At 41.4% G+C, this 10,788-nt stretch overlaps 1 long non-coding RNA gene across 1 annotated transcript in view; it reads right to left on the bottom strand.

Annotated features, from left to right (window-relative positions):
• Positions 1 to 7,300: 7,300 nt before the first annotated feature.
• The window catches only part of LOC122483646, a 37,109-nt gene continuing 33,621 nt past the window's right edge, over positions 7,301 to 10,788 (bottom strand). Inside the window, exon 2 of the long non-coding RNA XR_006297434.1 lies at positions 7,301 to 7,705. This is a non-coding gene — a long non-coding RNA (uncharacterized LOC122483646). The remainder of the gene's footprint in view (positions 7,706 to 10,788) is intronic.

The raw sequence follows: 10,788 nt of genomic DNA, 5'->3' as shown, positions 1-10,788 counted from the left end.
CCCAAGCTAAAATTAAATCTTATTTTGTTATATCGGATATCCTGTCCCATAAGGATAGGCTAATGTGGCAGGAATCATGACATTGGAGCTCTAGTCACTGGTTAATATCCTGGCTTCAAAGTTATATCTGGATCTTCTCTCGGATATTCAGTAATAGTAGACAGAAGTTTTGGGTTTTTTAAAAGCTTTCTTTAATGGAACGGTACTGCACCCCATGCTCTAAATTCAAACAATAATCCCAGTTCTGATCCCCACTTGCTTGGCACCTTTAGAACCTGTCACCCCATGGGAACTGAAAACTAGTGGCCTCTGCCTCTTTATAGTGCCAGAGCCTAGCAGACCCTCAGCTACAGTCCCACTTATTGCTTTGCATTCCCGTTTGCTTTTTCGCCCAAAGAAACATTGATTTTGGTCTTTAGATTATTTTTATCTTTTAAATTTTCTCTTTTATTATTTTTTCTATAATAACTGTTACCCAAAGAAGGGGGTAGCTCAAATGTTGAAACTTCGTCTTGAACAGAATTACAGTAGACCTCATTAGACAATATAAAATGTATTCCACTTCCTTAGAAACATTTTTTTTAAAGATACATTTAGTAAGACAATGGAAATATACTTTAGAGGTGGTTCTTCCCAAGTAGACATTTCTTTACCATTCCTGCACAAAACCAGATAGCATATTACTTAAATGTCATTCAATGATGACATTTCTAATGGTATTAGAGTTGTAGTCTAAATAAATTTTTAAACTTGGTTTAAGGTTAAAATGTAGAGACTGAATGGTTAGCTTCAAATATCCCTCAAATATCACTCTTCTCAGCTAAGCTTTTTGACAGGGCTGAATTTCAGTCAGTCCAAGATTGAGCTCTTTAGAGGAAGTGAAGACATTGTGTTGATTGAAAAGAGATCCATATGCTTTAGGCATATGTTTTAAACTGTCAGGTGGCAAGGCTGACATTCTGTTATAAAAATTCAGGAGCCTGACTTGTATTCTCACCCCAGCAGAAGGCCTTCTCACCCCCCAAAGTGAGCCATAGTAGTGCCTGTGAAAAAGCTAAACTTTTTATTTAAAAAGAGCTTCAAATCCTCTCAAAGTCTTGGTAGAAACCTCACTTGAGGTTTTCCATAGCACAGGAGGAATTTTCTAGGACCCAGAAGGAAAATATTGAATAAAGAAGACCTTAGTTCAGAGGGACTTTTAAAAGGAAGGGACACACATGTCCTCTTTTTTTTCAAAGTTGAATTCAAAAAGGAACCTCCATGTGCCCACCTTACACTTAGTTCTGAGGATGGAGTGATGATGGTGAATTGGTTCCTATCCCTGAAGGATTAGAACAAGACTAGAGGCAGAGATAGAAGCCAGGAAATGACTAGTCATCATGAGACGTAAAAAGACCAAGCTAAGGCAGTAAGAATGTAGAAGAGATAAGGAAGGTTTAAAATGTATTTAAGAAACAGAATTCTGATCTATTGGAGGTAAGGATACAAAAAGATTTTTATAATTCCAGAATGATTCTTACATCTTTTTTTGCTTATTGACAGAGGTGACTGATAGGACCTTCAATCAGCCCAAAAATATGGGAGGAAAAGAAGGAAAAGGAGAAGTAAGGCAAACAGTTCAGCTTCTAGATAGATTGAACTTTAAGTGTTTGGGAGACATCCAGATGGAAGAATCTAGGGGGCAGTGTATATGCAGTAGGTTTCAGGACAGAAACTATAAATTTGGGAGTCATCAGCATATAGGGATATAGAATAAACAGAGAAAGAACTCTAAAGGGGACATCAGGAGAAAGTTATCACTTTTTATTCCATCAAAAACTTCTCAGTTGGGATAAATGGATAAAAATCAGAGTTGGCATTTTTTAATATCATTAAGCCACAGAACACCCACCACCGTTTTTTACCTTTGTTGTATCTTGAAATCGGCTCAGCACATTTCAAGTGCTGACAAAATTACCAAGTAACCTGAGAAGTTGGATTCGGAACTGCATTCAATCTCTGAAATACGTTAACTGCTAGCAAACAGCTCAGTCTGAGAGAGAGATCATGGAATCCCACAGAGTTTCAGTCCATGATATCAAAAGAGAATGCAAATCCAAGTAAGCAGTATCTTTCATATGTGGACCAAAAAAGGAGATATGGGGAGGTTCTCCAACTGCTTCATAGAGAGTCATCAGGAGGTAGCAGGGCCCCAGGGATCAGGCAAAAATAGGAGAGCAGGTTAAGAGACGATTCAGGTAGGAATATCAACAATGGGAAGAATCCAGGAACAAGACAGACAATGTATTATCAGAACTGTAGTACCTGGAGCTTTGGGGCTGGATCTCAGAAAAAAGGAATTAAAACACCTAGTAAAATACTTCCTCAATAGTACTCAAATCCATGACCTCTTTTCATTTTCGCTGCTGCTGTTTTGGTTCAGGCCACCATCGCCTCTTGCCTGAATTACTGAAACAGCCTCTTACTGGATCATTCTGCCTCCAGTTTTGCTCTCTCATCTTGAGCCCACTCTTATCACTGCAACTGGAGTGACCCTTTAAAAGTATAAATCTGGGGCACCTGGGTGGCTCAGTCAGTTAAGCATCCGACTTTGGCTCAGGTCATGATCTCACACTCCGTGAGTTCGAGCCCTGCATCAGGCTCTGTGCTGACAGCTCAGAGCCTGGAGCCTGCTTCAGATTCTGTATCTCCCTCTCTCTCTGTCCCTCCCCCACTCATGCTCTGTCCTCTGTGTCTCAAAAATAAATAAAAACATAAAAAAATTTTTTTAAGTACAAATCTGATCATATCACACCCACCTTCCATTTTAAAACCATTCCTTGTAACCCTATTTCTCATGCAATAAAGTCTGAATCCGTAATGTGACCTTAAGTTTTTTTATGAACTGGTCCCCATTCACTTCTTAATTCTGTTTATTACCATGTCGCCAAATATTCAGTGGTCCAGACAAACTAAATAATGAGCAGTTCTCTAAACTTTACCTCTCCTCCAGGTCTTTGTAAACTGCTGCTTCCCCTGCCTAGAATACTTTTCAATTTCTTCATTTGTGGATGCCTTCCCTCCTCACATCTCAGCTGACATATCACATCCATGCAAATCAGAACAAGTTGAGGGCCTTAGCCACATGCTCCCAGAGCATCACATATTTTCTGTCATACATTGTCCTGTACTGTTGTAATTCTCTCTGGCTAGCTCCCCTATGCATTACAAGTTCCAGGACAGTAAGGGCTGTTTGTTTATCATTTGATCCTCAGCACTTATGCTGTATTCTTAAAAATGGTCGGCAGCTATTTGTTGGTTGGATATTTCATTTTCTTTTTTTTTCCTTTAAGTTTTAAATATTTATTTATTTTTTAATTTTTTGACACTTACTCATTTTTGAGACACAGAGAGAGACAGAGTGCAAGTGGGCGTGGAACAGAGAGAGAGGGAGACACAGAATCTGAAGCAGGCTCCAGGCTCTGAGCTGTCAGCACAGAGCCTGACACAGGGCTCAAATTTGTGAACTGCGAGATCATGATCTGAGCTGAAGTCAGATGCTTAACCAACTGAGCCACCCTGGAGCCCCTTAAATATTTGTTAAATACTTATTTATTTTGAGAGAGAAAGAGAGCATGAGCAGGGGAGGGGAGAGACAGAGGGGGAGACAGAGAATGCCAAGCAGGCTCCATGCTTCAGAGCAGAGCCTGATGCAGGGCTTCATCTCACGACCCTGGGATCAGGACCTGAGCTGAAATCAAGAGTTGGAAGCTTAACTGACTGAGCCACCCAAGCACCCCAAATACTTCATCTTCCCACTGAACTACAGAATCACGGGTTATGGCTGGAAAGGTATCCTCTCCATTACAGCTGATTTAGTACAGTGACTGAGGTGGAGCTAGGATGGCAACAGTCAGGAGCTCCAGCTGAAGAGAAAGGAGGACTGCCCAAACCCTAGTGTCTTTGTATCCTGTTCTTTACTGTATAGGTCTCAGGAAAAAAACAAGTTCGTGTCTGCCTATAGAGGGCTTACATTATCTTGTATGAGGGACCTCTCTTTTCTAGTTCATAATCTGTGGGATTTGACACGACAGTCAAACTCTAAGGTTGGCCCTTGACCCCCAAATGATCAATTAGAATATGCTATTCCCTACATTCTATCAAAGCTCACATGACCTTAGATGGGCCAATGAGAGCCTTCCACGGGACTTTCGCTGGAGCAAAAATGAAATCTTTCTGCAGACAGTGTAAATTAGTACAAAGAAGGCTACAATTGTGATCTACCTAAATAGAGTAATAGATGACTTGTGACATAAATAAATAATGAAACCATTTAAAATAATGAGATCTCTGGTTGATTGTTCAGTGACTGACGTTACATCATTTTATAAGTTTATTTGTTTATTTTGAGAGAGAGCGAGCAAGTGAACATCCCAAGCAGGCTCTGCCCTGTCAGTGCAGAGCCTGACACAGGGCTTGAAGTCATGAACTGTGATATCATGACCTGAGCTGAAATCCAGAATGAGGCATTCAACTGCCTGAGCCACCCAGGCACCCCCAAAGTTATATATGTTTATGCATATACTGTATTACACAGATGTATATGTATATATCATTCAAATTCTATTTATGTAGATAGAGTTAAGTAACAGAAAAGCTATGAGCATGATTGTATTAATACTATTTCTGGCTCATACGTAGAGTACATATAACAAAGTTACCAGACATAAGACTGAATAGCACAGTTTCTAGAAAAATTATCCTTGTATTTTTAGGGTGTGGTCGTTAGGTAGACTTCATAAAGCAAGACCACTACTTAGCAGTGAGAAATAGCATTTCTCCCCCAAGGGAAATGATGTTTCCACTAGGCAGAAGTTAATCTCCAGGCAGGAAATACGGCAGGCCTTAGGATCAGATAAAGGGTTGACAAACTTTTTCTGTAAAGATCCAGATAGTAAATATTTTTGGCTCTCTGGGCCATACTGCCTCTGTCACAGCCTTTCAGTTCTGCCGCTGTAGTGCGAAAGCAGTCATAGACAATATGTAAATAAATGAGTGTGGCTGTGTTCCAGTAAAATTTTATTTACAAAAACAGACGGACAATGGGTTTGGCCCCTGAGTCATAGTTTGCAGACGCCAGGACCATGCGAATAAAAGCCTTTCTTTCTGTGAGACCAGTTGGACTGGAATGCTGCATGCAGAGACACTCAGAGGAGTTCCACTGCTGAGAGTAAGCTGTCCTTGTACAGGGAGAAGGCAGGATTCTGTGGCTGTGGAAGTGCGGAAGATGATGGCCAGAGGGGAGGGCAAGCTTACGGATGTGATAAGGCCACCCTCCAGCTGCAGGAGCTGATGCTGGTCTTCTACTAGAACTAGAAAGCAAGCTATTTACACCTGACAGTAGCCGTGCTGACAGGACCGGTGGGAGACGGGAGCAGTGGGAATGCATAAAGACTGTGGTGGGGTCACAGAAGGTGGCAATGAGCAAAGATGGGCTCAGAAGAGCGGTAAACCATGAGCCAAGCAGGGCAGGAAACAGCACAACGATGAAGATGAAAAGCTCAAGCAGGAAGAACCCCAGAGACCTATCCTGTGCCCATGGAAACAGTCAGAAATAGCTGGATGACACTCTGAGGGGGCCAACGTTCAAGCCCTAATAATCTGTAGAGCGAAAGGAGTTGCAATTGTATTTGCTGTCCCTGGCTAATGAGGCCAGAGACAGTGGGGCTATTTACTTATATAATAGCCAATAGCTTCTAGGAATTCAGGAGTACTTTGAATTGAATTGGAGTCTCATTCATCACAACAACATCTATATTCATTTGGAAAATACTAGTACATAAACATGCAAAACACGTTTTTATTCAGACTGAGATTAGCATGCAGATTCATGGATTTACTACACCCATCTCCTCCCCGACCCCCACCACCAGGGGTTCAAAGGTTGGTGCCATTTGGGGTAACAAAAGTCCAAAGAAGAGAGAGTGCTGATGCTATTTAGGAAGGAACCTGCAGATCTAGCTGAAGAACTAGAAAACAAGCCCTCAATGCCCTTCAGGATCTGCCCTGCTACACATTTAGCTTCATCTCACAACAATGTCCGTGTGGCTTTCTTTGCTCCAGCCTTACTGGCCTGCTTTTGGTTCTCAGGGAACACCTTTTCCTCTTCTTCCTCAGGGCCTTGCAAGTGCTATTCCTTCTGCCTGGAACACTCTTCCTTATCCCCACTTTCACCTTTGCTTAGTATACTCTGAGGCGTCCTCCAGACCAGGAAATGCCATCTTATGTTCCAGTGGCATCATGGCATAAGAAAGCCCTGGTCTGTAGGTCAGGGCAACTTGTTTCTAGTCCTCAATCAACCTCTATTTAGCTGTGTATTTTGGGTTACTTTATCGTCTCTGAAAATTAACTGACATGTTAGGAAAACAGCTAGAAGTGTCACCTGTACCTAACCCAAAGAGCAGTCAAAGAATTCTAGGAGAAAACAGTGAAGAGTGCTTTGAAGAGTAGAAGGCGCTGTATTTGGAAACCTCCACAAGGACCTTTCTAGTGCTCAGCCCAAAGCTCCCTCTCAGGCTGTTCCTCACATGCTCTTTTCCTCTTCACAGTAGGTGCCAGAGATTCAACTTGCTTTCCTCTCCTGTGATGACTGCCATTGACCATGGGTAGACACAGAAAAATGTTCACCTTTAGCCCAGAAGGCTGACCTATGGCCTGTGTAGTTCTGATAAGGACCAAATACAGACAAAATATGATTACTACATTCTTTTTTTTTTTTTTTAAGTTTATTTATTTATTTTGAGAGACACAGAGATAGTGCAAGTGGGGTAGGGGCAGAGAGAGAGAGAAAGAGAGAATCGCAAGCAGGCTCCAAACAGTCAGCACAGAGCCCGATGTGGGGCTCAAACCCATGAAGCTGTGAGATCGTGACCTGAGCTGAAACCAAAAGTTGGACGTTTCACCTACTGAGTCACCCAGGTGCCCCTCATTGCTATGTTCTTAGAGGGTCTCATGACTGCCTGTATATCTCAACAATAGTTAATATCAACCTGAATAATAAGCACCAGAGAAACTTTATGAAAGTTGTTTTTACCAGTAGAAATTAGAAGACAGATATGATCTAATACTCCCTGCACATCCCCTCCCCCTTAAGCACTAAGCAGATATACAGCAAAAGTGCAACTCTTTCTGCCCTGGGCTACTTAAACCTATGACGTTGCAGTGTACAATGTCTCATGAATTCTTTCTTGACTATTGTACATGGCAACCTACAACCCTGCCATTCACTCAATCCCTTGGAATCATGTTGCTCCAAGGCTGGTTGCTGTCCCTACCCATGATTGTATTTGATGACCGAAACACACAAATTGTTTGACTGCTAACCACCTCTGAGAAGCCAAAATAGCGAACTTGGTGTTACCAGTCCCAGAGCTGTGGCAATATTTTATATTTCTCCCATCTGCAGTTCATTTCAGAGTAACTGAAACAATCTTGCGCCTCCGTCTTCTAGCTTTCTTCTCAAAGGTGAAGTTCAACAAAACTTCCTTCTCTTTTTGACCATGATGTTAGCAAAATCCCTGAGAACTCTTCCTCCAGGATGTTCCTCTTTGTTGACAGAGAATGTCATCTGAGAAGAAAGGTTGTCCCCATCTCTTAGGTACAGTTTAGAACCTGGAAGGCTCTAGCCTGGGTGATTCCATGGAGCCTTGGCCCACGTGGGAAATACCTGAAAGGAGAGAGAAAATACACAGCTCATGTGCTGGCACTCCCTGTGCCAGTACCTCCATGCACATGGCTAAAGGAGCACAGTGCTCTTTCCAGCTGATCCCAGCCTGAACTCAGAGTTCTACTCAGGCCAATGCTCAAGACAGCCATCATCAGTCAAGAGCTGGCAAGTGAGATAAAGCCAATTAGTTGTAAATACCAGTGAGGCAGAACCTTTCTCCCAAGGTTCAGTCTTAAAGTACTCAAGCAACCTTTTGTATACAGCCTTCTGTTGTGCCAGAATTGGAAAGTGGCCTTCGTTCTGTAAATTTATATGTACTTGGGCTCCCTGTGATGGTGTTCAGTTCAGATTGGTAGGCTGCTTTAAGAAAATATTATTAAATGGAGAAATTCTGTTTTGGGTGAAAATTTATAGGCTGAAATGGTCCATATGAGGTGATTTTGTCCTTTCTCCAAGGCAATCCTCCACTTTATTTTCTATGTTTGCTGTTTAGGTGCTAGGAACCAAGATTTTTGCAGCCACCATTGGAGGCCAACACAATTCCTTTCCCATATTTTTCCTTGCTGGTAGAATCAGATTTCACTTGGTATTCCTAGGGCTTTATTTGGTCTTTGGGGCAATGTGTCCATTCTGATTACTTGGTGCTATGCTTTATCTGATGTTGAATATTTTGAATATCACTCTGTAGTTGTCCACCCTCTGTATGGTCCTGTGTCCAGAGAAGGAGCCCCCCTCACTGCCAGAAGTGAATTGCAGTTTTTCTAAGCCAAAGTGACCTCATTCCCCTTGCCAGTGATTGGTTTAGGCATTCACATGTAGCCCCATGTAGTAAGTCTAGTGGGAAAGCTTCTGGGAAAATGTCTTTAGTATTAAAAAGAGAAGTCCAAAGGGCTTCACAATAAAGTTGGCAGATTAGATACATGTATTCCCCACTGGCCCTTTCCAAATCCCCAATAAAAAGACAGTAAATGAAAATTCCTTTAAGGCATAGTCTGTAAGAACAAAGAAACTAAGAGAGGAAAGAAGACGAAAAAAATTTTTAAAGCTAAAATTTTTAAATGTAAGAACTGACTTAGCAGACCCAAAAATGCTGAATCCTAAGCCATCAGTGCAGAAAGTTGAAAGAAAAAAAAATTTCACAAGAATACCCCAAAGTATCAGAAAGAGGAAATTCTAGTCACAGGGTAAAGACCAGGCTGAACACAAAAGGATTTTTAAAAATCTGTTAAAGTGGGGGGCGGGGGTGGGCACGGAAAGAGACTTACAGCCCCCCTCTGTACATGTAGTAATTCCTCTCCCTACACTAAGAAGTCACATTGCAGAAGGAATCAGGGGATCTCTTGCTTTAGGAACACGGAGCAAAGCTGAGGATAGGTTGGCATACTGAAAACAAGGAGACTGAGTAAAATTCCACACACTGCACGTTAAGATCCTCAGACCTCTTCCATAAGTTGGGTTCCCAAAATGCTGCCACTCAGGATTATTCCCTTTAGGCAGGAGACTGGAGGATTCTTCTTTGGGTAATCTGTTCAACTAAGGGGAAAAAAAAAATCAATGATCATGTTATCAAGGTTTGCTCCAGTAAGTCTACCCAGCCTGATCACAAGGCAGTGCAGGTGACAGTTGACAATGCCCACACTGTGTAAAGTGTTTCTAGTTAGCTTTTGAGTGGTCCTTTCTTCATTAAGATTAGGCTGCAAACGATCATCAGACATTTGAGGAAGGCTCTGACATGAAGGGCAGAGTCCAGACAGAATATAGAAATATAGAATATAGAATTCTATATAGAATATAGAATTCTGTATAGAATATAGAAAATCAATTTGGAAGACACAGCTCTGATACAGGGAGAAAAAATTTCAAAGAACTATCACTGATGTCCTCAGAGAGATAAGAGTACATTTTGCATCTGTAAAACAAGAACAAGATGGGTTTTTGTTTGTTTGTTTGCCTTTTTTGTTTCATTTTTACCAAAGAGGTACGGAAGACAGTCAAAGGACAGGAAAGATCTCTTGAAAGTTAAAAATAAGACAGATGAAAAGTTTCAATAAAAGGGTTAGATGACAAAGCTGAGGAAATCTTCCTAAAAATAGAGAAAAAAGTTAAAAAAAAATAATAGATGGGGGGGGGCAATAGAGCAAAAAAGATCCAACATCCAAGTAATCAATTTTTTAGAAAAGAGAAAGAAAACCTACAGGGGTAGATATTAATGCAAGAATTTTTTTAGAAGGTCCCAGTACTTAAGGTCATAAGTTTCCAGACTGAAGGGTTTTACTGAGTGCCAAACGATAATAAAAAAAGGGGGGGTTCACACCAAGGCACATCATTATGAAATTTCAAAACACTGGAGACAAAGAGAGTCTATTACAAAGGTGAGGAAAACCTCAATTACATACTAAGGATCAAGAATCAGAATGACACTTGACTTCTCTACAGTAATACAGGAAGCTGGGAAGTTGCCTTCAAACCTCTGAGTGAAAATCACTTCCAAACTATAATCTATACTCAGAGAAACTATCAAATATTAGGATAAAATTAAGATGTTTTGGGGGCGCCTGGGTGGCTCAGTCGATTAAGCATCCAACTTCGGCTCAGGTCATGGTCTTACGGTTCGTGAGTTCAAGCCCCGCATCCGGCTCTGTGCTGACAGCTCAGGGCCTGGAGCCTGCTTCAATTCTGTGTCTCCTTCTCTCTCTCCTCACACTATATGTCTCTCATAAATGAATAAATGTTAAAAAAATTTTTTTTAAATTAAGATGTTTTCAACTATCAATGTCTCAAAAAATTTGTTTCCCATGTACCCCTTCTCAGAAAGGGACTGCAGAATTTAGTCCACCAAAACAAGGGAATAAACCAAGAAAAGTGAAAATAAGAAATCTGGGAAGCAGGGGCTTCAACATAACAAACAGACCCAGGAAACTCCAGGATGACAGAGGAGACTTCAGGGTACCTCCTGAGCAGCAAGCCTTAGGTATCACAGAACCTGCTTGGGACTCTCTCTCTCTCTCCCTATGCCCCTTCCTTGCTCATTCACACGCTCTCTCTCTCTCTCTCAAAATAAATAAGTAAACCTTAAAAAAAAA

This window comes from Prionailurus bengalensis, chromosome D1 (assembly GCF_016509475.1).
Source record: "Prionailurus bengalensis isolate Pbe53 chromosome D1, Fcat_Pben_1.1_paternal_pri, whole genome shotgun sequence".
NCBI lineage: Eukaryota > Metazoa > Chordata > Mammalia > Carnivora > Felidae > Prionailurus > Prionailurus bengalensis.
The sequence above is the reverse complement of the archived record's forward strand: the minus strand, read 5'-3'. Positions and strand labels throughout refer to the sequence as shown.